Here is a 24,922-nt window from a genome sequence, read left to right as displayed (position 1 = left end):
TGTGGGTATACTTTGCTCCAAACTCCAACTCGGGTGACAGTAATGCACCTTGATGTTGGTCTGCCAGCTGCCATTAAACCTTAGAAGAAATTCAGTTGTTCAGACTAAAAATCAGAATGGGGAAGAAATGAGATCAAAGTGACTTTGACCATGGGGTGATTATTGGTGCAGATGGGATGGTTAGAGTATCTCAGAAACTGCTGATCACCTGGGAATTTCACGCACAACAGTCTGTAGAGTTTATAGACAATGGTAAGAAACCATCCAGTGAGTGGCTGCTCTGTGGGCAAAAATGCCTTGCTAAAGGGAGAAGTCAGAGGGGAATGGCCAAACTAGATCAAACTGACAGAAAGGCTACAGTAACACAAATAACCAGGCATTACAACAGCAGTGAGCAGAAGACCATCTCTGAACGCACAAAACATCAAACCTTAAAGTGGATGGGCTACAGCAGCAGAAGGCCATGACCATACACTCAGTGGCCACTTTATTGGGTACAGTAGGTTCCTAATAAAGTGGCCACTGAGTATAATTTTCTACCCATTCCCTAATAATTTAAATCAAAAAATAGAGCATGGGAGAATGTACAGAATTGTTAAGCAGATTTTAGGTTGCAGTATAGCAGCCATTAAATTAACTAAAGGAGTGTTTTTTTTTAAATCGGCATAATATTTAGGATTTGGCAGCAGAGCTGCTTGAAGAAGGTCCTCAGAACAGTTGGTACTGCTGCCCTCAAAGTATGCCAAATGATTTTATTTTTTTAAATCATGTTTTATTCATTTGCTAATTTTATGCACATTTGAACTTCTGACGTAGGCTTTTGCATGTGATAGTGGCACTAGTGTTTTGGCATTTCAGAATCAGGTTTGTTATCACTGGCATGTGTCGAGAAATTTGTTAACTTAGCAGTAGCAGCAGTTCAATGCAATCCATAATATAGAAGAGAAAAAAATGAAATAATAAATAAAATAATGTGCTGGCAAAATGAACTTTAGTTTTTGTAAAATTCTGGGGGGACTTTAACAGATGTATTTATAATACGTCCACAGTAGCTGATCGGTGCTTCAGAAATGCACAGGGCTCCTACTTAAAAACCAAAATCCAATCATTAGTTGGGCAAGGTGACAGTTCAATTAGAAATTGAGTCACACGTTTAACTGCTGATTAGGATTTAAGTGAATTAAACATTTAAAACTCCAGTGACTGCTGGTGAGAGTCTTATAAATATATTTTTCTTTGTATGGCTTTATCAAACAGACAGATGTGTGGCTGGTAATTTGAAATGGAACTGAATAAAGTGACTGTTGCTAAAAATACTGCTATCCGTCTGTCGCATAACATTAATTGCTTGACAGGATTACTTGACTTCCATATAAATCTTAATAGTGTGAATGCTACTAAAAAGGAATAGGTTAACATTGCAAAAGAAAAATTCTGGATGTCTAGCTGTACATATTTTAATAGTGTTCCTTTACAAGATGTGACCATCGCTGTGTAGGTCAGCAACTACTGACCATTCCTATAAGCCTTTGAGAACCTTTGGCTAGCCGCTTTCTTGCACTGGTGAACATGTTTCCTGAGTGCTTTGGGGTAAGGGATTTCCAGCATTTGGCCTTGGGAGTGGCAAGAGAACAGCAAAGTACTCTGACAGTCAGGATGGTTTACAAATGTTGATTAGAACTGAGGGAATGATGGCGTTGAATGCAGTTGTAATCGATAAGCAGCAGCCTGCCGTATGTTTTGCAGACATCTTCAGGAGGTGCTGCCTTAAGAAAGTAGCATCTGTCACTACAGACCCTCACCATCCAGGGCATGTCTGTCTTTTTTTAACCACCACTGGGGAGGAGATAGTCTGAAGACCCAGACTAACATTTTAGGAAGAGTTTCTTCCCCTCCACCATCAGATGATGGAATGGAACCTGAGCCCAAAAATAATACCTCCATAATTTTAGCCCTATTTATATATAGCAATTGTCTGTCCTTGCATTGTACTGGTACCACAGAACAACTAATTTCCCCTCATAAGTCACTGATCATAAGTCCAATTCTGACTGCATACTCATCCTGCAACCTTTGCCCTTGGTAGTAGAGACTGCAGGCTTTGGATGTCGAACTATGTCGCAGAATTGGCATGAGCGGGAGGGGTGTATTTTTGATTTGGAAGCAATATTGAGTTAACTTGTAATAAGTCTTTCTTGATTTCAATTCCACTATCGATGTACAGAGAGAAAAGAAACAAACAACTAATTCCAATACAGGATGAGATCAAAATTATCTTCAGAAATTATTCCTGTTACAACCATAGAACATTACAGCACAGAAACAGGCCCTTTGGCCCCTCTTGGTTGTGCTGAACCGTTTTCTACCTAGTCCCACTGACCTGCACCTGGAACATGTCCCTCCATACCCCTCTCATACATATACCTGTCCAGGATTTTCTTAAATGTTAAAAGTGAGCCCGCATTTACCACTTCATCTGGCAGCTCATTCCACAACCCCACCACTCTCTCTGTGAAGAAGCACCCCCTAATGTTCCCTTTAAACTTTTTCCCCCTTCACCCTTAACCCATGTCCTCTGGTTTTTTTTCTCTCCCCTAGCATCAGAGGACAAAACCTGCTTGTAGTTACTCTATCTATACCAGTGGTTCCCAACCTTTTCCCTAGAAAATGTTTGATTAATGTTCGCACCCCCTACAAAAGTAATATCACATTTGAAGATGAAGTCTAATTTCTAATTTTTGAACCGCAAATTGAACCACATACGATACTGCAGGTGAACAAGTTGAACCTAAAAAAATAAGCTTTTAACTTGGTGCATAAAATGCAAATATAAATTGAGCAATTAGATTCTAATTTATTCAGAAAAAAAATCGTAAACAGTAAAATCAATCCCAATTGTGAACATAAAATTCAATGACTTCTTTGCTCCTGCTTCTCATTCATGATTTGGTCAAAACGTGGAACTTTCTTGCTGACTGCGATCTGCAGGTCTGCCTGTGGATTTAGGCGATTCCTAGATTTTGTCTTGATTGACAAAAGAGAACTGAATCCAGATTCACACAAGTATGTTGTTGCAAATGGAATGAGGACACGGAGTGCTTTTCCACCAAGTCTTGGGAACATATCCAGTGCTGCACACCAAAACTCCTCCAAAGTCTTGCTTTCAAATTGCATTTCAAGAGCTCGATTTGTCTGCAAATCAATAAGATCTTCCTTCAGCTCTTCCTCATCTGACATTTTCTCCAAATTGTAAGAATATGGATTCATGATCTATTCTTCTGAAATCTTCAGGTCTCCAGCAGCAAAATATCCATCAAACGATTCTGACAGTATTTCCAAATGAGCCACAATTTACTCACACACAGTAGGACTTATGGATCCAGGATCATCAACCATCTCTTTTAGTGAAGGAAGAAAATTTGAGAGACTGCCTCTTTCCGTCCTTCGATGCCAAAGACATAACTTTTCTTTGAAAGCATTCAACTTTTCACAAGCCTTCAATATGTTTATCCATTTTCCTTGAAGAGAAACACTCAGGTCATTCATACGAGTGAAAATATTAGCTAAATAAGCCAGCATTTGGGCGAATTCCTGTGATTCCATTGCCTCAACCAGATCACATTCATGTTCCTCCAGAAAAACTTTGATTTCTTCCCGCAGCTCAAAGGAGCAGGTTAAAGCTTGTACTTGTGACAACCAACGGACTTCTGTGTGGAAAAGCAAAACTGAATGCTCACTTCCCAGATCCCCTCAAAATGAGTTGAAGATGCAATGGTTCAAAGCACGCCCCCGATCCAGTTGATGATCTTCACACAAGTATCAAGGACTTTCTTCAAAACAGGAAATCTTCCTTCACAGCACCATCATTGACATACCTCACTAATGTGATGAGTTGGAGTGTGCTTGGGACAAACATTACTACTATTTCTCAAGGCACGCTGGCAGCTGGCTGAGTGATGACTTGTGACTCATCACTCAAGGACACAAACCACTCTTTGTCACAACCCCTGAAATTCCATCTCGCACCCCCTGGGGGTGTGGGCACCCCAGGTTGGGAACCCCTGATCTATACCCATCATAATTTTATATACCTCTATCAAATCTCCCCTCATTCTTCTATGCTCCAGGGAATAAAGTCGTAACCTATACTTTCTCTGTAACTCATTTTTTCAAGTCCCGGCAACATCCTTGTAAACCTTTTCTGCAATCTTTCAACCTTATTAATATCCTTCCAGTAATTCAGTGACCAAGACTGCACGCAATGCTCCAAATTCGGCCTCACGAATGCCTTATACAACCTCACCATAACATTCCAAATCTTATACAATACTTTGATTTATAAAGGCCAATGTATCAAAAGCTGTCTTTACGTCCCTATCTACCTGTGATGCCACTTTTAGGGAATGATGTATCTGTATTCCCAGATCCCTTTGTTCTGCTGCACTCCTCAGTTTCCTACCATTTACTTTGTATGTTCTACCTTGGTTTGTCCTTCCAAAGTGCAATACCTCACACTTGTGAGTTATACTGTTGTCACTCACACTGTTGTTCACTATGTCCTGATGCTTTAGCGTGAGAACATAGTTAACAGAAATTCAGGGATCAAAATATTGTACAGTCAAGTAATAGAATTTACCACATAACTGAGAATTCCCTGGGTTATCCTCTGACATAAATGAGTTGCAATTAATTTACAATAATATTTATGAGCTGTAACAGTGGTGTAGTGGTTACCATACTGGATGAATAATCCAGAAGTCTGGATTATAAATTCTGAGATGCAAGTAAAATCTTGCTGTGGCTATTACATACATAATTTAAGCACAGGCAACTGAATAAATTTGGAACAAAGTTCTGATGTTAGTAAAGGTGATCAGGGTTAATAGCAAAGGAAAAAGCTGATTTACTAATATCCATTAGATGGAAAAAAATTGCCATCCTTATTCATTCATTCCAATTGTGAATCACAGGTATATCAGCTTTTTTCAATATTCACTCTGCCATAGGAACTCGGTAAGCTGAGCTGTATCTGTGAAGGCAGCATCTGCGTTAGCATTTTGGGTTACAACCCAGCAGCAGGATTGAAAATGGAGAAGGAACATGGTAAAGATAAAGAGAAGGAGAGCTGTCTAAGGAATTTATACATTCTTCCCCTGACCATGTGAGTTTACTCCAAGTGCTCTGGTTTCCTCCTGCTTTCCAAAGACTTACGGATTAGTAGGTTATAAACACAAGAGATTCTGCTGACGCTCGATATCCAGAGCAATGCACACAAAATGCTGGAGGAACTCAGCAGGCCAGGCAGCATTTGTTCTTATTAATAAAAAGTCAATTTTTTAGGCCCTTCATCGAGGCACAGGTGTAATTGAGCAGAGTGAGCTCATTGGGCCAGAAGGACCTTCTACCATTCCGTATCCTTAAAAAAACAAAACTTCCAATTCCTCCCTTCCCCACACTTCTTCAAAGTTCAAGCCAACATTTCATATTAATATTGTTTATATAACACAACTGCATTTTCATCAATGCTCAGCGACCTGAAATATTGCCTCTGCTTTTCTCTCCACATATGCTGCTAGACCGGCTAAATATTTTTACCATTTGCAGCTATTATTTAACCTAGATGGGTTTATTTTTTTCTGCTGTTTAAATATTTCTGTTCCTTCAGACATGACATTCAAGCTGAAATGTGTAATATAAACTAAAAATGTGCTCTTTTTCTGCCTCAGAACTTACTAACATCTGGTCCCACGTAAGCCAGTGCTTTAACAGCAGCTTCTGCATGTTTTTTTTCAGACTAGATTTAGGACTTTTTCCCATCAGGAAGGGAAGGTATTAGAGGCTGGGTTATTCGGAAGAATTGGTGTTAATTAGTTTTGATTTTGATTAGTTTCAGAAGTCATATGAATGACAGCTGCTACCTCAACTAAAAGCCGTTTTCGATGTGTAAGCTTCAGCCAGCTTTCGTGCAATGCACTCGCTGGATTTACTTTCATGCTGATGAACTGCATAAAGCAACAACAATAAAGATGACAGATATTGACAGAAATAGGTTACATTTACCTGACAGAAATAGTCACTCATCAGATATTCACTTAAGTGGAATAGACTCTACAACTACAATAATGGTATGCAAAAGTCAAAAAAATTTTCATTTGATATAACTCTTTTAAAGTATCTAGCTTCTGCAGCTCACAGTCAGTCACCCATTGTAGTTCTTAAAGGGATCATGCTAAATCTGTGTTATGTGTCACTAGGGGATGATCTATGAGGAGATTTTACATTTTAAATAAAAGATAACAGGCTGCTGATGAAAGAAGACAGTGTTTCATGATCTTTGGGCTTCTAAGAATCTAAATCTAGGGAGAGATATTTGATTAAAATAGGACAGTCACTTTACCTGCAACCTCAGGAATTGTTTGTTTGTTATGTGCCGTGTTTTATGACGTGGGTGATAATGGTCTTTCCATGACCATGACTGTTCAAGGAAAATTCTTCTACAGAAGTGGTTTACCATTGTCTACTTCTGGGCAGTGTGTTTACAAGGTGGGTGACCCCAGCCATTATCAATACTCTTCAGAGTTTGTCTGCCTGGCGTCAGTGGTTCCATAACCAGGACTTGTGATCTACACCAGCTCCTCATACAACCATTCACCACCTGTTCCATGGCTTCATGTGACCTTGATCAGAGGGGGCTAAGCAGGTGCCACACCTTGCCCAAGGGTGACCTGCAGGCTAGTGGAGGGAAGGAGTGCCTTACACCTCCTTTGGTAGAGACATATCTCCTCCCCACCACCCTGAATACCTTGATGTAAATTTGATGACTGCTCACCTGCATTACATCCTGAACCATTTTCATCAGCTTGGTTCTCAAGAAATTAGAGCACTACAGCAGTTCAATACCTTTTCTGCAAAAAATGCACTCTGTTCATGAAATTAAATAGGTTTGAAATGAACAGAGCAAACTGTGCCGAAAATTCAGACCAACGTGCCTCAGTTGGTCAAAGGCTAGTTAATTATAACAATTCTCATTACATTTCTAGTTATTTTGCCAAGTGCAGATAATCAATTTGCAACATGAAGTTCAACATTAAAAACTAAATCCATTTTGGTTCTGGCAACAACACATTATATTCTCCATTCTCTTGATTAGTAGTTTTAAATCTTCATTCACACTAATGTTGGCTTCCACCCTCTGTGTCAGGGGTTCCCAACCTAGGATCGACAGACCTTTCACTTAAGGTCCATGGTCCACGGTATCAAAAAAGGTTGGGAACCTCTGCTCTAAGTTATTTGTTTGATGATTCAGTAGTTTGAAAAATGTCAAACTTAGGTAAAGAGTTAGCAAAATTTCAAGCTACTTAATAAAGAATACTCAGTTCTTTGCATTGAACAGATCGACTCCCTTTTGAGAAGGTACTGTACTTTAGCAGCAAGCATGAAGAAAATTCTTAACTGAGAGAAATATAAATATGATTTATTAAAGTCATAGTACACTAAAGCACAGTAACAAGCCCCTTGGCCCATCTAGTCCATGCTGAGATACTACTCTGCCTAGATAAATAAAATTTCAAAACGGTTCTTTGTATTGTACAGTATATCTGGAAAATGATAAAAAAAAAATAAGGCAGGGTAACTCTGACTATGTGTGTACAGTTTTGAACAACTCTTTTTAGAAAGGAAATAAAAGCAATTAAACAGATGAGTACTTTATATACACAAGCATAGCATTAGGGATGATGGAGTACAATAATGTAGAAAGACTTAACTGGTTCAAATTTTTTTCGGAGATCTTAATGAAGACTTGATTACAACACACACCAAATGCTGGAGGAATTTAGCAGGTCAAGCAGCATCTATGGAAAGGAATAAACAGTTGACTTTTCAGGCTGAGACCTTTCATCAAGATTTCCATCTCTGGATTTTCAGCATTTGCAGAATCTTTTGTTTTCAATTAAAAAAAACAAATTGTTTTCATTAGCAAGTGAGGTAACAACAAAATATTATAAACTTAAGATATTTATAATTTTTTTCTCTGGCACTTTGTGTGTGTTCTCCAATGAGGAACAATGTTTGTTTTTGAATGTGGAGTTCTCTTTTCTGTTTTCAGAGGAAATTTAAAAAAATTCACTTAGCCAAAAAAATTCTTGTTAAAATGTCTGACAGAATATTTTTGACTGCTTTGTTTCCCATGGAAATCAAGGAAAATCTGAAGGTTTATTCAGTGATCTACTGGTGATATTTTGCCGTCAAGTCAACCCAGTGGAGGCAATCAGCCAGAGTTAATGCGGAAACTACTCCAACAGTCTGATGAAAAATCCTGCCAGCTGTATCATTCCTTGGAAAATGACCTCTCAAATTAAAGGTGACTTAAGACCAGAAATTTTATCACAAGTTGATATTTTTTTGAAAGAAGTCACTTCCAGGATTTTGCATCCCTAAAAACATGACCATGTGCCACTCACAAAAAAAGCTGGAGAAACCAAGCAAGTCAGGCAGCATCTATAGAGGGGAATAAATAGTCACCATTGACAGATTATTCCCCACCATAGATGCTGCCTGACCTCCTGGAGTTCCTCCAGCATTTGGTGTGTGTTGCTCTGGAATTCCAGCACCTGCAGATTTTCTAGTGTTTATGATCATGTGCATATGCAAGATGAAGCATAGGGCACTTATCCACATATCCCACCACCACACCCAACCCATTAAAGATCAAGAGAAAGCTATAAAGCATAAGATTACTTATGTGTGCACACACGCTTTTTCCATAACAAGCGCTGGTACACGTGCCACTACAAAAAAAAAACCTATCACAAGCATAAAAACACAAAAGTCTGGCTGAGCCATTACAGAGGGCAACTAAAAGTCAACCATTTTGAAGTCAAGGATGAACAAAGAAGACAGAGATGTCTTGAGATATCTTATCAAATTAGATTGACTCTCAAAACAAAACAATAATCTCATGAGACTAGAGTTTATTTGATGTTTCAGTGCTATTTGAGTAACATTGTAAATATATTGTTTGATTAAGCATTCTTTGTTTACGTAATGCATTGCAGGTTAGTTGTAAAAGTATGTAAATTGCATACGTCATCACACCACCACATGGTATGTGCACACCTTATTTAAAGAACAAATAAAGTTAGACTTGCATTCCCAGATCTCATGTGTCTTTTCAATTGCTTTTTATGTTTTGGAGTTACAAAGCATACAGCTAGTTTTTAGAAAACAAAATACTATTTAATTAAATTATTTTAAACTCCAAAGATGCATTGTTCAGATTTGAACACACATTCGTTCAGACTTTTTGGAAAAAACACCTTTGTTGGACATATGAAATTAAACATGAACATGAAAGATCATTGACCTGAAACATCAACTCTCTTTCTCCACAATTGCTGGCTGACCTGTGTTGAAGATTTACAAGGCTTTCTGTGTTTATTTCAGATTTCAGGTATATGCTGTTTGAACTTGTATCTCTGGATCATCAGGTCAGACTTGTATTCGTAATAGTATTCTCAATCAGTGGAAAATACATCACATCTTGGGTGTAAGCTCAATCCGTCTGTCTATACACTATTCCGAAATCCATCTGGGCCTTGTGGCCTGTCATTTTTTTAAAAACCTTTGGGATAACTGTTCTTTGTTAATCTTTATTTTCAATCAAAAACCATTTAGGTCATGCTTAAGTTCTGCAAAATCAAATACTGTATTTCCTCCCATGAAGGCTTTTAGACATTAGTACAAAGCAACGGAAGCTACAATGATTTAAATTCTCCTACTAAATATCCACATATAACTCCGAGGAAAAAGTTGTTTGTTTACTTGTTTGAAAGATTACAGGCCAGATATTGGAAAGGCTTGAAGGAAGGTAAATAACACTTCTATTTGTCTGTTGCAAGAAGTCCAGGTTAGGATCACTGATATTAGAATCAGTGATGTACACATCACTATCCATCCTTAACAACCTCCAAATAGTTAATCAACAGTCATTGTTGGACCCAGAGTTATCTTAAAGCCAGAATGGACAAGAATGGCTGGTATCCTTTCCTGAAGGAGTTTAATGAATCAAATGGACTCATGATGATTATAGAGTTATTGATATTAATACAGTATTTATATTATACTTTTGAGCCAGGACTGCATTGAATACTTGAATTTAAATCCCCCAACCGCAATGGCAGAACTGTCATATTTCCAACTCAATGGATTCCAGTTCAGAATCTTAACCATTAAGTCACTATTCACAGGGAAAAGAAAATTAGGAAGAACAAAAGAGAAACAGAGAAAAATAGAGAAGAGAGACAATGAAATCAATGGTGCCATATGTTTTATGGAATTACCGATGAGTAGTTCTAGTCCATTTTAATTAGGATCAGAAGTTGAGATCATTGTCTGAGATGATGGGTTAGACATTGTGGTGGACAATTTTTTTTTACAAAACCTCATGAACAAGAACTAGCTTCTGAAAATAATTACTGTGAAATTATTGCAGTTTCTGTGGTTTTATACCGGGTGTAAAAATCTTCACGGGAGGAAATAAAATATATGATCTTGCAGAATATGTAATTCTTTGATGATAAAAGCAGCAATGTTGGCTTTCTCGGTGATGGCCTCACCCAATTGCTTCCTCATTTTCAAACCAACACAGAACCTCACAACTGATGAGTGTGATGCAGAGCTTCTTACTTTGACTTTGGAAAGGAATTTTGATTGTTCTGTTCATTTGCGAAACAAATTCTATATGAAATGAAGATTTAAAGAAAACCAAAATGACTGGAATGGTGTTTGCTCCCCAGAAAATATATTAGTGACCATTAGCCTGTTACTTTGATTTCTACCCTTAGAGAAGTCTTGTGACTCCCCTTCCCATGTCTTCCCAAATAAATTTTCGAGACAGGAATGCTTAAGCATTGGAGATAGAATCTCACAGACACAAACATGAGAAAATATCTAGAATCAGGAAATCCAAAGCAACACACACAAAATGCTGGAGGAACTCATCAGGTCAGGCAGCATCTGTGGAAAATAGTTGTAATATCCTGATTAAGATTTCTACTGCTATTCCTTGAGGTATTTCATTTTAGCAGTTTTCTGTAAAAGTAGTGGTAAGAATTTTTGCTTCGTTCAGAGATAAGTAACCATGTTGTCCAACTTAGAAAAGTTGTGCCAGCCAATCAAGAGTGGGATGGCATGGAATATTCTTGAGAGCTGGATGGGAAGAGTTTTCTGAAGAACAATAATAAGGTTTGGAGGTCTTTTGGCAGGAAGTGTCAAGAAAAGAGCACCAGGAAAGACACCTGGAGGATCCCATCTGAAGGGGTGACCCTATTGCAAAGAGTGCTTCACGAGGTGGAGGATTCCAAGAAGGAAAGTTCTACCATTTGTTGTTGAGGAGAATTCAGCACCGTGAGTAAAGCACTCACAGCTACTACAGAAATGAGCTCCAATATTTGTGTGCACAGTTAACTGGTTTAACTGTAATGGGCCCTTGCATCTTTCTTTTTTTTTCTTTCTCTGTTAACTGCTCAAAAAAAATTGAAAATTGGTAATGTACTCTCTTTATAATTTTATGCTAGTGAATGATCTGCAATTTCTGAGCTATTGATAACTGTGTATGGGCAATACTTACAAAGCATTTGCTCAGATCTAGGTTCTTTTAATTGCAACATCCCGACGTTTCTGTTTGATTGAACCCCAAATCATACATGATCTAGACGTTTATTGCTTATAATAGGCAGCCTTCTCACCGCTGTCACATGGTTGTTGGCAGAGTCAGATAACAAGCCAGGTTGGTGTACAAGCCTCAGTGAGAGCGTTGCATTTGTAGGGGCTCGTCCTGGATTTCAGATGCTATGTGAATTCTGTTTAAGGATCGATCAAGCAGTTTATTGTGTGTTTAAGAACTGTTAAAACTAGAGACTGGGGAAAGTGAGGTGTGTTGTAATTAAGGTACTTCATTATGGTTTTAGGTTTGGTGCAATTCGATGCATTATCCACAAGTCATGCTTGTGTTCTGAATGGGTGGGTATTAGAATATTAGAATTGTGACCTGCTACATAGAGTGCTGAGTTCTGTTAAAGTATTGGGGCAAGTAATGTTGTTTGAAGTGCATTTTAACCAATCAGTGGGTAAGAATGTTGTGTTAGTCGAGGCTCCCAGTGACATAACTGAAGTCACACTGTCTGTTAAAAAAGGGGAGCCTGGAGAGGTGGCACCATGGGGGAATGTAGCAGAGGATGAAGACTTTAAAGACATGTTGTTCTTGTTTCTGTGAAGTGAGGGAAAGGAATTCACTGAGAAAGGTTTAATGGGTCCTTCAGTGGTTGATTTCAGTTCTGAGCTGGTTTCAGCAATTACATCACTGGTTGATAAATGCCAAAGTGTACCTGTGGAGTGTCAAAGTTATCATAATCTGAGACTACTCTCTGGAGTCAAGCCCACCCTGATGGGGAATTGGACTATGAGGCTTGGGTGGAGCAAACATCCTAGTTACTGGATGATTGGCAGTACCCAGATAATATGAAAAAGCAGTGACTGGTAGAGAGTTTAAAAGGTCACGTTGCTGAGGTGGTGAGATCCCTAAAGGCAGAGAACCCATTAGTCACATCCATGGACTATGTGCAAGCATAAGAAAATATTTTCAATATGACAGACAGCCCAGCGGAGCTTATGATGAGGTTCAGGCACACATTCCTGGAGAAAGGGGAGAAACTTCCTGCCTACATTTTCAGGCTAGAGAGAGAGCTGCATAGCTTGTGCCGTAAAGGGGCCATTCCATTTGCTGAGATAAATCAATTCTGGATGGAGCAAGTTGTGAAGGGCGCGCTGTTACATCACATGATTGCTTTAAGCATTCGAATGCATCTTTCTTCCTTGTTTGTGGAAATGATCAGAGAAGTAAGAGAGAAGGAAAATATGATGGAGGAGCGAGAAGCCTCCACCAGTTGGGCAAGGTCCTCAGTAATAGCCTCCATTGCTGAAGTGACCCCGATGCCATACAGGTGGGGGTTTTGCAGGATGCATTGAGAGACCAGCAAGCTGAGGTCTCTCGGCTGACGTCTGCAGGTGTATTCACCAAGTGTAACAAGTCCAATAGGAAACCTGACATACCTGGACGACGTACTAGGCAGAGGGATGCGGCTGAAAGGGGTCTTTTGACAAGGGAAGCAACCAGTATTTTCTGTTGCATCTGTGGTGAGGATAGACATTTGAAGTGGAAGTGTGAAGGACAGGGAAACGTTTGGAAAGTAATTCATCAGTTGCTTGAACAGAAAAGGAAGTCAGGGAACACTGGAGGGACCCAGTAAGGGAATGCTTCTCGTCTCAGAGAACACATTCCAATCAATGTATCAAGGGAATCTCTAAAGAGCAAAACCCTATTCCTGAAGGTTTAGTAGGACCACTTGATTTAGTTTGTATGAATTTCCTCTCCATAGAACCTGGCTCTAGTAGTGTTGCTTATGTCTTGGTCACCAAGGATCATCTCACCAAGCCTTCCCCACAAAGGATCAGAGAGTATCCACAGTTGCCAAAGTGTTATGGGTGACTTACTTTGTTTATTACGGCCTCCCAAGAAGGATACGTAGTGATCAGGGAAGGGATTTTTAGAGTCAACTCATGCATGTGTTACTGGGGCATGCTTGGATTCGAGAAGTCAAGGACCACTCCATATCACCCTTAGAGTGATCCTCTGCTTGAAAGGTTCAACCAGACATTGCTGGACATGCTTGGAACAAACAGAACAAGTGGAGTCAGCATATTGGGCATTTGATACACTGCTGCAGCTGTACGCAGAATGAAGCTACTGGCTATTTGTATTTTATGTTTGGATGTGAAGTGAGATTACCAGTAAGTCTCTGTTTTGGAACCGGTGGTGAGACTTGCTGCAGATGTATCTTAAGTATGTGTCAGGCATAGGGAAAGAACTGCAAAAAGCTTTTGAGCTAGCAGCAAGTTCTGCTACCAAGCAAAACCAAACAAACAAGACAAGGGGAGATATGATCAAAAGATTAGGTTCTCTCAACTGATGCCTGGAGACAAATGTTTAATAAAATATTTGGGGCTACCAGGGAAAAATAAGTTGGCCAATTGCTGGATTGCTATGCCTCATGCAGTGGAGAGCCAGATGCCAAATTTGCCAGTTTTCCGGGTGAAGCCAGTATGGTCCTGTCAAAGTCTTTATCAGAGTCACCTTCTACCCCTAGGGTAGGAAGTACATGTTGACCCAGAGTCTGACACGGAACCTACACCGAGTAAGAACTCTGCACAGAAGGTGAAGAACAGAAAGGCAACCCGCTGATAATAGTGTGATTTCAGTGGAAAGACCTGAAGAGGACCAGCCACTGAATATTGTCAAACTCAGAGGAAATGGGAGTATGGTATGTTTAAATTGTGCAAACTCCCCAAGAATTAATGAAGTGATTTCTGAATCTCCTAGCTCTGACTCCAATGTAACAGGGAGGACTACCGGTGGACAGGCAGACATGATAATAGATAGTGAGGGGAAACTGGGCTCCAGTATAATTGGAAGTGAAGCTGAGTTCAGCCAGGTGGTTGGGGCAGCTGAGCTGCCAGAAGGGACAAGTGATAGACGGGGAGGCATCCCCAAGGAAACAGGCCCAGTCACAAGAAGAGGCTGAGGCTGAAGAAGCTGACAATGAGATAGAAGGTCTCAGAGAGTCAGGAAACCCCCAGATAGGCTGGCACTGGGAAAACAGAGCATTGCATCCAGCCCAATAGTGAGTTACTGGCATTCACAAGTGGATTGGAGGTCCTTCATTTGAATATTGTGTTATTAATAATGATTTAATAAATTCTGAAGTCACAAGGACATGATTATTTTTTGGTGGGGGAGAGTGTAATGCCCTGGTTAAGATGTCTACTGCTATGCTATAAGTTATTTCATTTTAGCAGTTTTCTGTAATAGTGTGTCCTGTTGGTAAAAGTGTTTTGGCTTCAGCTAAAGATAAGGAGCCATGTTGCCCAACTTAGGAATGGCGTGTCAGCCATTCAGGAGCGGGATAGCATGAAATATTTTTGAGAGCTGGGAAGGAAGGGTTTTCTGAAGGACAGTTGTTGGGTTTGGGGTTTTATTGATGGTAAATACAGAGAGAGAGCACCAGGAAAGGTACTTGAAGGTTCCCATTTGAAGAGGAACCCTATTGCAAGGAGAACTTTGTGAGGCACAGGATTCCAAAAAGGGAATTTGTACCTGCGGTTGGTAAGGAAAATTCAGCAACGTGTGTAAAGATACTCCCAGCTACTACAGAAATGAGTTCCAATGTTTACGTGTACATTTAGCCCAGTTTAACTGTAATGGGCACTTTTATCTTTCTTCTTTATCTTTCTCTGTTAACTGTTTGATAAAGTTGAAAAATGGTAAATATACTTTCTTTATAATTTTATGCTGGTATACATTCTGTCCTTTCTGGGCTACCAATAACTACGTATGGGCAGTATTTACATAGCATTTGCTCAAGTCGAGATTCCCAATGTTCCCGTTTCATTGAATCCCAAATCATACTGACCCTAGACATGTATTGCTTATGAAAGGAGGCCTTCCCACCATTGAGTAATGTGGCTGTTAGCAGAGTCAGCTCACAAGCCAAGTTGGTGTACAAGTTGGTGAGATGGTTGCAGACTAAGCAGTCAAGGTTTGGAGCCGAGACCCATCATCAGAACTGGAAAGGAGAGGGTTGCAGTCAGACTAAGAAGGTGGAGGATGGGAGTAATAAGTACAAGGTGGCAGGTGATAGGCAAAACTGGTTGTGGGGGTGGGGTGAAGTAAAGAGCTGGGAAGTTGATTGGTGAAAGAGATAAAGGGCTGGAGAAGGGGGAATCTGATAGGAGAGGATAGAAGACCTTGGAAGAAAGGGAAGGAGGAGGAGCACCAGAGGGAGGTGATGGGCAGCTAAGGAGATAAGGTGAGAGAGGGAAACAAGGATGGGAATGGCGAAAGAAAGGAGATGAGGCAATTATCAGATGTTTGAGAAAAAGATGATCATGACATCAGGTTTGAGGCTACCCAGATTCCACACTTGCTCCTCCATCGTGAGTGTGGCCTCACCGCGGCTGTGGAAGAGGTCATGGACTGACATGTTAGAATGAGAAGTAGAATTGAAATGGGTGACAACAGGAAATCCTGCATTTTGTGGCAGATGGAGGGAAAGTGCTCAACAAAGTGGTCTCCCACCCTAAGTCAGGTCCTGCCAATATACACGAGGCTATAATGGGAGCACTGGATACAGGAGGTGACCCTTACAGACCCTTACTGATGAAGTGTCACCTCACCTGAAAGTTCTGCTTTGGGCTGTGAGTGCTAATGAGCGAGGAGGTGTAAAGGCAGGTGCGGCACTTGCTCCGCTTGAAAGGATCAGTACCAGGAGGGAGATCGGTGGGGAGGGCTAAGTAGACAAGGGAGCAATCCCTGAGGAAAGTGGAAGTGGGGGGAGGCAGATCCCTTTGAAGATGGCACAAGTTAAGAATTATATGCTGGACACAGAAGCTAGTGGGGTGGTAGGTGAAGACAAGAGGGTCTCTATCCCTTGTGTGGTGGCAGGAGCATGGGGTGAGGACAGATGTACATGAAGTGGAAGAGATGTGGGTGAGGGCAGCATTGATAGCAGAGGAAGGGAAGCCCTGTTTTTTGAAGAAGGAGGACACCTCATTGTTCTGGAATGAAAAGCATCATTCTGAGAGCAGATGCAGCAGAGACAGAGGAACTGAGAGAAGGGAATGGCATTTTTACAATTGATGGGCTGAGAAGAGTGATACTCCAGATAGCTGTGAGAGTCAGTGGGTTTATAAAATAGATCAGTACATAGACTACCTCTGGAGATGGAGAGAGAGATCAAGAAAGGGGAGGGAGGTGTCAGAAATGGACCAAGTAAATTTGAGGGCAAAGTGGAAGTTAGAAGCAAAGTTGATGAAATTGATGAGGTCAGCATGGGTGCAGGAAGCTAATGCAATTGTCGGTGTAGCTTAGAAAGAATTGGGGAGCAATGCCAGTGTAGGGTTGGGACATGGGTGGTTCCACATCGCCAACGAAAAGGCAGGCATAGCTGGGACCCATTCAAGTACCCATGGCTGCACCTTTAGTTTGAAGGAAGTGTGAGGAGCAGAAGGAGAAATTGTTGAAGGTAAAGACCATTTCGCCAGACAGAGGAAAATGGTTGGGTCTGTTGTCCAGAATGAAGCAGAAAGCTTTCAGGCCCTCCTGATGGGGGTTATAAGTGTATAGGGACTAGACATCCATAGTGAAAATGAGATGATTGGGCCGGGCAACTTAAAGTCATTGAAAAGATCAAGAGCATATGAAGAGTCATGGAAGTAGGTATGAACAGACTGAACCACGGGGGATAAAACAAAGTTGAGGTATGCAGACACAGGTTCAGTGGAACAGAAGCATGCAGAAACAATAGGCCTAGCTGGACAGTCAGGTATGTAGATCTTGGGTAGGAGGTAGAAACGGAAGTGCGGTGTAAGGAAACTGAGATTGGTGGCAGTGGGTGCAAAATTCCAGGAATCGATGAGGTTGGTGATGATGTGTGAGACAATAGCTTAGCGGTCCTTAGTGGAGTGCTATTCAGGGGGTAAGTGAGAGGAGGTAGCTGAGAGTTGCATTAGAACCCTCATTTTGGATAACTGAACTCACTATAGGCAATCAAAAGACTTGTGATAATATGATTGTCAATGGTCTTTAACCTGATACAGGTTTTATTGAGATAGTGACTAGAAAATTATTTGGCTCAGGTTTCTGAATATATCACATTGTTCATAGAAAACACAATATTCACAGGTGAATTTGCCAAGTGCAGATTATCCAGGAAGATAAATACTGTAGCTTGGTCATGTTAAATATAAATTAATGCTCTTAAAATTTGCATTAGTAATAAAAAATTCTATCAAAGGCAACGTAAGGCAGTCCTTCCCTCCGCTAAACTGCAAGATATGGTTGTATGAGCAGCTGGTGCATTTCAGAAGTCCTGGTTATGCAACCACTGACATCAGGCAGACAATCTCTGAAGAGTATTGACAGTGGCTGGGGTCACCCGTCTGGTAAAGACACTGCCCAGAAGAAGGCAATGGCAAACTACTTCTTCAGAAAAATTTGCCCAGAACAATCGTGATCGTGGAAAGACCATTATCACCCACATTATACGACACAGCACATAACAAACGAGTGGGTTTTTTTTCAGTATAATTATAACCTGCATTTTCTACTTAAATATTAATACATACAGTACTGATTTTTTATTCACTAATGTGGAAAGTGGGATGGCTTCCAATGTAGAATCAGAGTGAAAGCTTTATACTTAACAGTTCAACATTCCAAGCTATAATGATAACTTTTTGGACAATATGCAAGTTGTAATTATGCTTATTCCTAGATTGTAAATTATTTGCACTTAAGGGTGTAGGGACGTAAAGGCAGTAGGGTGCAGGTGACCCTTTTTCTAAATCTCAACAACATCAATGCTCCACAGTTAGGGACCTTTTGCCAGAAAGTGCCTGGAGAAAAAGGCAGTTCAGTCAAAATTATTTCAGCTTCTGTAATTAGTTCAATTTGGCTGAAATCATGCCTGCTTTATCCAAATAAAAACTCTGACTCATAAACTGATGGGAAAGATAAGAAGTTCCACAGTATTGAGTAGGAAAAAGGGAGAAGGATGGTCAGATGCGAAGGGCTTGTAATGATGAGATTCAGATGTTGAAGGTGAGATTAGTTGCGGGACAGAGTCAGTAATTCAAAAGATTGAGACATTTATATGAATGAAAGATATGTATAATGGATTCCTCAATGAATTTAAGAGTTTAAAAATCCCATTGTTTCTGCAATAGTTTTATGCTCCTACTTTGCCAAATAGTAATGAGATTAAATTGGTTGGATCTGCAAACTGAGAAGTTACACTGACCTTATGCGGAGTCACAAATATAAAAAGCCAATGGAGAAAAACATGACCTTACTTAACCAAAGGAGGGTATAAATAGAATAACTGACTTGTAAGGGTAGTACACCGCAAGCTAATTCAGTTCAGGAATTCGGGAAGCTGTGAACCCACTCAACCGTTTGGCCTTTCCGTAGTCACTTATGGAATTTATAGTGTGGTGTGCCACCAATCGCCCGTTATTCTATAACGAAACTTCTAAACGATAACCACCTGCAGTACAGAAAGGGAAATACTTCGTGCTATATTTTTAAATGATTATGTTGATGCTCACCTTATCACAGCTGTTATTTAAGTAATGGGAAAAAACAGCCCCCAGGCAGTAATGGCTGAAGATAAGTACTCTTGTAAGATGGTGGAGTAAGTCTTAGGTGGAGACAGCTCCTTATGTAAGGCCAAAACTTGGTCAGTGGCATTGGTTCGTGAGAAGACCAAGGGAAGACTGATACCTGGTGGGAAAAGAACAGACAGATGACCTCACCTACACCAATACTGAGCTGAATCCCACAACCTATAGACTCACTTTCAGGGACTCTAAAGTTCATGTTTCAATATTATTTATTAGTTATTTATCTATTATTATTATTTTGTTGTTCTTTTTGTATTTTCACAATTTGTTGTCTTTTGTACATTGGTTGTTTGTCTATTTTTGTTCATGTGTATTTTTTTCACTGATTCCATTGTGTTTCTTTGTATCTACTATGAATGCCCATAAGAAAATGAATCTCAGGGTAGTATATGAGGACATTTATGCATTTTGATAATAAATTTACTTTGAACTTTGAGATGACTTGTATTGGTAATGGTCACCCAGCTTAGAATGGTTGAATAAATTGCTAAACAAAAAAATATCATAGTAAATCAGAAAACATAATATGTATAATATAATATGCATAACATAAATAATCCATTGTTAAACTATGTGATGTCAGATTCAGCTTCATTCCATAATAGAAACAAATGGAGCAAAAGGCTTATCTCGCCTTCTGAGGAAGAGTGATCGTTCCTGAATGTAGATTACTCAGGTACATAAAATGTGCTCAGTCCATTCATGACAGGGATGAGCTTGTTTGTCAGGATATTTATCAGGATTATTATGATATCAAAGAGGTAGAGGTGATGCTCTTTACAATACAACCAACTGCCTTCTTAGCCCAACTGTTCCAGTATTGCTACTTATACGGTAACCTAGGAGAAATTCCAGGTATGTCCAACTAGCAAGTGAAAGGATAAATCTAACTTTAATCCAGCTAATGAATCTTATCAAAACTATGGTGAAGGAGAAGGCAGCAATGGATGTTGTGTATTTAACATTTCAGAAATATTTGAGTAATCTTGTAAATATATTATTTGATTAAGCATCCTTTGTTTATATCATGCATTACGGTTACATGCAAACGTACGTGAGTTGCATACATCATCATGTTGCCACGTGTTACATGTGCACTTCGCTTAAAGTAAACACAAAGTTAAGCTCACATTTCCTGTATCTTCCTGTGAATTAGTTTAAAGCTTTGAAGTTACAAAAACAAACAATGGGAATATCAGTCAACAATAAAATACTCTGCAACACGAGTAGTTATTCTGCCATATATTCATCACTCCAGATATCCACCTGGAAACGATGTGCAAAGGACCCTTCTTTCAGACTCCTGTGCTTTCCTTTAAAGTTTTGAAGTTACAAACATAACAATGGGGACATCAGTCAGCGGTAAAATACTCTGCACACTAAAGAAGGGTCTCGGCCCAAGAGTTTGACTGCTAGTTCATTTCCGTGGATGCTGCCTAACCTGCTGAGTTCCTCCAGCATTTTGTGTGTGTTTTTCTGTGTTGTTTTTGGGGTAAGAGTCCTGAAACTCTCATAAGCTCTGGTCTCTTGAAGCCTGGATTTATCACACATACATCTCACAGTGAAATGCATTTGCATTAGCAATAAGATAAAGAATCACAGTTAACATTTCAAGGTCTCATGAAACGTTACTCATTTGAAATATTAACTCTTTTTTCTCTATCCACAGGTGCTGACACCCACTGAGTTCTCCTTGCATCTTCTGTTTCTATTTTCTTCATTAATGCCAGCTTTAAGCTTCATTGGCTCCCTCGGATCAGATCAAATGTGTTGACATATACAACAGTGTGGAATGAATTTCCTAGCTTGCCGATTAAACAGTGCACATAATAAAAATAAATACAAGAATAAGTATTCAACAATCAGTGGAAAGGATCCGATTCAATTATTTCTTTGCAGATGTCTCAAAGGTTCCCTCACATGTAAACAAAACTTCAATATATTGTACAGAACTGTTCAGAATCTTAGGAACATATATATATATATAGCTAGGGTGCCTAGGGCTTTTGCACAGTACTATAGTAACTTTATATATTGTACTGTACCGCTGTCAGAAAACAAAATTTCATGACATGTGCGAATGACGATAAACCTGATTCTTATATGGGTCTCTACAGTGAACTGAGAGTGGGAAAGGGGCAGGGAGAGGGAATCATGGTTGGGAAAAGGTGAAGGGAGAGGAGAGGAAGCGGGAAACACCGGAGGGACATTCTGCAATGATCAATAAATCTGTTGGAATCAAATGACCTTCCTGCTCTCTCCAGCTTGGGCATGTCTCCAACCACGCCAAACCCCACCTCCAGCTCTCCTTCTCTGCCACCTGTCCCATGCTCCTCCCGCAGTTCTCCACACTCACCATTCCCGCCTTTGCTCCCACCAGATTTACAAACTCGCTCTCCACTCCAGTTTAACAGATACAGTGCAGTGCAAAACTCTTAGGCACCCTAGCTATGCATGTGTGCCTAAGACTTTTGCACAGTGCTGTATATTTCCAAAGTGCCCAGGACCACGTTGCCAGATATAAACATTCTTCTGAGGACAAATTGAATCATGTTTTTCTCTAAGCTCAACATTGGCTTGCTTTCCAAATTAGTGCCAAGCACTTCAAACACTTGCTCAGGGCAATCAACTCCACTTGCTATGTTTGCAGAGAACCTGAAGCAGTGACCTGAGACATTAGTTGCAAGAACTGAGAGAATGTGAACAGTAGAAACTGTTTGGTCATCTTTAGACCCACAGAGATGTTATTCCTGGAGAAATAATTGTCCTCATTCAATATTAGTTATTGCCACGGATTATTGCCGTTGTAAGCAGTGAGCAGGCAGGAGTCTGTGCCAGGAAAAGCAAACCCTAGCCGGTTGGCTCTCCCGTCCAATCAACTCTCCAATGGACAGTAAATTGGACCCCATCTGAGGCAACAAAATACTCGGCAGGAGTACAGAAACGGACAGAATCCCAGACGCTGCCATTCAGCTGTTTGTTTACCTAACAGATTTTTCCCCCAAGCCATTGGACTACCAACCTCCTGATCTCTGCTGTGCCTATTGTCTTGTTTATTATTTATTGTAATGCCTGCACTGTTCTGTGTACTTTATGCAGTCCTGGGTAGATCTGTAGTCTAGTGTAGTTTTTGTGTTGGTTTATATAGTTCAGTGTAGTTTTTGTATTGTTCATGTAGCACCATGGCCCTGAAAAACATTGTCTTGTTCTTACTATGTACTGTACCAGCAGTTATGGTCGAAATGACAATAAAAAGTGACTTGAGTTAAATGTGGGTCATTAACATTCTTTAGACAAGGAGTTTGAAGATTTTAGATCATCTCAAATAGTACAGGTCTTATGTTTGAAAATGCATACCAAGTTTTTTCATACTTATTATCATGAACTGGTACTTTACATGATGTATATCCTTTGCAAAAATATCCAATATACTGAGAGATTAATCAAGGAAAGACACGGGTCTAAACTAATATTTTAAAATGAATAAGTTTTGCTATTCTCTTGTTAGATGAATTTAGATGTAGGTATTATCCATGTTTATAGTCGGGGCAGCAAAGGCACACAGAACCTTGCAAATATGGTTGCCTACCTGCAGGGAAACATTGCTAATAGGATCTCAACACAAAACATTGACTTTTTATTCCTCTTCACAGATGCTACCTGACCTGTTGAGTTCCTCCAGCAATTTTTGTGTGTCATTCTGGATTTCCAGCATCTGTTGAATCTCTTGCATTTCACATTAACCATTGCTGTAACCATTGATATTGACTGTGTGTGTGTAATTGGTGGAAAGAGATAGACTCAGTATTTGAGTACAGCAACTGTGATTTGGAAAAAAACAATGTTCCTTTCCTCCATCACAACAATACTTCATTGCCTGACAAACATAAATGATGCCCTCAAAGGGATGTACAAGATGTTATATAAATTTACATTTATAATTTTTGTGCAGTACAGTTGTATGAAGTTATTCACCCTAACATTTAAAGTTCAAAGTTAAAAGTGAGTTTATTATCAAAGTACGTAGATGTCACCATAAACTACACTGAGATTCATTCTCTTGTGGGCATACCCGATAACTCCATAGTAGAATAATAACCATAGTAAAATCAATTCAAGTACTCACCAACTTGGGTGTTCAACCAGTGTGCAAAAGACAACAAACTGTACAAATACAAAAAGACAGAAATAATAATAATAATAAACAGATAAGCAATAAAGATTGAGAACATGAGATGAAGGGTCCTTGAAAATAAGTCAATAGGTTGTGGATTTCATATATTGGTAAATTTTTTATAAATTTACTAGAATATTACAGCTAGCTATTGTAAATTTGTCATAGTGATCAGTGTAAATGAAAGATCAGAAGTCAACATTCAGAAATGATACTAAAATTTCAAAGGCATTTGGGTATTTTGTAAACTCCAGCAAATCATTAAAAATATTTAATATTCAGAGACAAGGATTCTGATTTAAGAAAGTCTTCTTATTTCAAGACCACCTTTCTGAAAGTCAGAGCTATCCAAGAATAATATTCCCCGACACAGGGACAAATATCATACAATATTCCCAGAAAGTAAAATCAGTAGCATGGAAACAGTTCCATAAAATTTATTTTCTCAGCATTGTAAATCTTACTTAGCTCTTTCAAGAAAAGCTAGAGTAAAACAAGAAACTGATGATATCTGTCCTTATGTCTGTGAATATTATTGTTGGATGGCTCTGATTTTCAGAAACACAATCTTGAAATTAGAAGATTTTCTTAAAATGTAGAGTTATTTTTGGCTGTGAATGATGTGATTGGAGTAATCGTTTATAAAAAGCAAAGTTCCTGTCTGGCTCTTATTTTGTTGGTTCTGATGTAACATGATGAGTTGTGGATAAAAATGACATCTTACTGGCAGCACCGAAGTTAGAATTGCAAGGTACTGTTTTGTAGTTCCAGATTAGTTTGGAATTGAACCCTTAATCCCTCAGCCTCTCTGTGTCCAGTGCAAATTGCTAAGGGACCAATCTCTATAAAAATTGAATATATTCTCCTTTAGTTACGAACGTTACCAATTTGGTCCTGGGTCAAAGTACTGAGCATTCTTTTCCAATTTCTTTGCAGCAGTTGACAAAATGAACATTAATTTGGTAACAGAGCTGATCACAAAATGTATCTCTTTGGTACTCATTATTTGAGGGCCAAATACATTGATCTACTACACAGTTTATATCATGTATCATGTTGGGTTTTGTCAGTCAGCAACCTTAGAAGACCTGGAGAGTGTTGGAAACGCAGTCCTGTCTATCCTGAAGACCAGCCTCCCTTCCACTGACATTGTCTACACTACCCACTGCTTCAGGAAAGCACCCAGCATAACCAAGGACCCCACCCACTCTGGTCATTCTCTCTTCTCCACACTTCCATCAGGGAGAAACCACAAACACTTGAGAAGTTGTACAACTCGTCTTAAAGAGAGCTGCTATCCCACTTCAATCCCACTGTCCTTCTACTGAGGCTTTAAAAAGCATTGGTCAAACCACATTTGGTTTGCTGTGAGTACTTTTGTGGCCCTTACCTAAGCAAGGATGTGTTGAAATTTTCAGCTGCATTCCACTTGAAAAAATTACTTATAATTTA

General features: G+C 39.6%; 1 long non-coding RNA gene across 1 annotated transcript in view; it reads right to left on the bottom strand.

Annotated features, from left to right (window-relative positions):
• LOC132398944 (uncharacterized) overlaps positions 1 to 24,922 on the bottom strand; it is a 40,557-nt gene that overhangs the window by 4,273 nt on the left and 11,362 nt on the right. The window contains exons 2-3 of the long non-coding RNA XR_009513851.1: positions 19,222 to 19,396; positions 7,767 to 7,853 (exon numbers count right to left, since the gene is read on the bottom strand). This is a non-coding gene — a long non-coding RNA (uncharacterized LOC132398944). The remainder of the gene's footprint in view (positions 1 to 7,766; positions 7,854 to 19,221; positions 19,397 to 24,922) is intronic.

This window comes from Hypanus sabinus, chromosome 9 (genome assembly GCF_030144855.1).
Source record: "Hypanus sabinus isolate sHypSab1 chromosome 9, sHypSab1.hap1, whole genome shotgun sequence".
Lineage (NCBI taxonomy): Eukaryota > Metazoa > Chordata > Chondrichthyes > Myliobatiformes > Dasyatidae > Hypanus > Hypanus sabinus.
Note: the sequence above shows the minus strand (reverse complement) of the source record. Positions and strands in the feature narration are given on the sequence as shown.